We start from the raw sequence: 2,500 nt of genomic DNA, 5'->3' as shown, positions 1-2,500 counted from the left end.
CACGCCACGATGCCCACAAATTTCCGAGGGACGCACCGAGACTCGGCCGAAGTCGGCCAACATTCGGTTTCTGGATAATTGACGAATCAATAAACCCAATGCCATGGAAAACCAAGCCACACAAGTGAGGGGAGACTTGCATGAGCATGGGGGAGGGGCCCCAAGGCAGCACCGCACCTCCCACTGTGGGCGTGGTTGGTGAGGTGCAGCCCCCCCCTATAATAGGTTATTATGCAAAAGCCAAAATTGTAGTAGTAGATACCTTTTTTCTGAGCAGACATAAGTCCATATCGGGACCTAGAGATCGAATTTTGACGTGATTTTTTGCAGGGAGGCTCACAAACACAATATATTCACGTCCACAAAGTTTTAGATTTTTTCTCCAAGGGATGAATTTTTAATGAATTTTTGAATCGGCAGATTATGAAAAACCGGGGAAAATAGAAAAAGGCACCTAGAGATCGAATTTTGACCTGATTTTTTGCAGGCATTCACACAAAATAACACCAAATGTGTCTGCAAAGTTTCGTTACATTTCCCCAAGGGAATGATTTATAATGAATTTTTCTCCGAATCATCGCACCATGGTGCACCTTGATGCCCACCTTGGTGCCTCTTGATACCCACCTTGGTGCTTCTTGATACCCACCTTGGTGCCTCTTGGTGCCTCTTGGTGCCCACCTTGGTGCCTCTTGATGCCCACCATGGTGCACCTTGATGCACACCTTGGTGCCTCTTGGTGCCTCTTGGTGCCCACCTTGGTGCCTCTTGATGCCCACCATGGTGCACCTTGATGCACACCTTGGTGCCTCTTGATGCCCACCTTGGTGCCTCTTGATACCCACCTTGGTGCCTCTTGATGCCCACCTTGGTGCCTCTTGATACCCACCTTGGTGCCTCTTGGTGCCCACCTTGGTGCCTCTTGCTACCCACCATGGTGCCTCTTGGTGCCCACCATGGTGCCTCTTGGTGCCCACCATGGTGCACCTTGATGCACACCTTGGTGCCTCTTGATGCCCACCTTGGTGCCTCTTGATGCCCACCTTGGTGCCTCTTGATACCCACCTTGGTGCCTCTTGGTGCCCACCATGGTGCCTCTTGGTGCCCACCATGGTGCACCTTCATGCACACCTTGGTGCCTCTTGATGCCCACCTTGGTCCCTCTTGATACCCACCATGGTGCACCTTGGTGCCTCTTGGTGCCCACCTTGGTGCCTCTTGATGCCCACCATGGTGCACCTTGATGCCCACCTTGGTGCCTCTTGGTGCCCATCATGGTGCCTCTTCATGCCCACCCTGGTGCCTACCTGGTGCGTTTTTATGCACCCTGGTGCCCTCCTGGTGCGTTTTTATGCACCCTGGTGCCCTCCTGGTGCGTTTTTATGCACCCTGGTGCCCTCCTGGTGCGTTTTTATGCACCATGGTGCCTACTTGGTGCGTTTTTCGCACCCTGGTGCCCTCCTGGTGCGTTTTTATGCACCCTGGTGCCCTCCTGGTGCGTTTTTATGCACCCTGGTGCCTACTTGGTGCGTTTTTATGCACCATGGTGCCCTCCTGGTGCGTTTTTATGCACCATGGTGCCCTCCTGGTGCGTTTTTATGCACCATGGTGCCCTCCTGGTGCGTTTTTATGCACCATGGTGCCCTCCTGGTGCGTTTTTCGCACCCTGGTGCCCTCATGGTGCGTTTTTATGCACCATGGTGCCCTCTTGGTGCGTTTTTCGCACCATGGTGCCCTCTTGGTGCGTTTTTCGCACCATGGTGCCCTCTTGGTGCGTTTTTATGCACCATGGTGCCCTCTTGGTGCGTTTTTCGCACCCTGGTGCCCTCCTGGTGCGTTTTTATGCACCCTGGTGCCCTCCTGGTGCGTTTTTATGCACCCTGGTGCCTACTTGGTGCGTTTTTATGCACCATGGTGCCCTCCTGGTGCGTTTTTCGCACCCTGGTGCCCTCCTGGTGCGTTTTTATGCACCCTGGTGCCCTCCTGGTGCGTTTTTATGCACCCTGGTGCCCTCCTGGTGCGTTTTTATGCACCATGGTGCCCTCCTGGTGCGTTTTTCGCACCCTGGTGCCCTCCTGGTGCGTTTTTATGCACCATGGTGCCCTCCTGGTGCGTTTTTATGCACCCTGGTGCCCTCCTGGTGCGTTTTTATGCACCATGGTGCCCTCCTGGTGCGTTTTTCGCACCCTGGTGCCCTCCTGGTGCGTTTTTATGCACCATGGTGCCCTCCTGGTGCGTTTTTATGCACCATGGTGCCTACCTGGTGCGTTTTTCGCACCCTGGTGCCCTCCTGGTGCGTTTTTATGCACCCTGGTGCCTACTTGGTGCGTTTTTATGCACCATGGTGCCCTCCTGGTGCGTTTTTCTGCACCCTGGTGCCCTCCTGGTGCGTTTTTCTGCACCATGGTGCCTACCTGGTGCGTTTTTCTGCACCATGGTGCCTACCTGGTGCGTTTTTCGCACCCTGGTGCCCTCCTGGTGCGTTTTTCTGCACCCTGGT

Source organism: Abrus precatorius, unplaced genomic scaffold (genome assembly GCF_003935025.1).
Source record: "Abrus precatorius isolate BTA unplaced genomic scaffold, Abrus_2018 Scaffold1, whole genome shotgun sequence".
NCBI lineage: Eukaryota > Viridiplantae > Streptophyta > Magnoliopsida > Fabales > Fabaceae > Abrus > Abrus precatorius.
The sequence above is the reverse complement of the archived record's forward strand: the minus strand, read 5'-3'. Positions refer to the sequence as shown.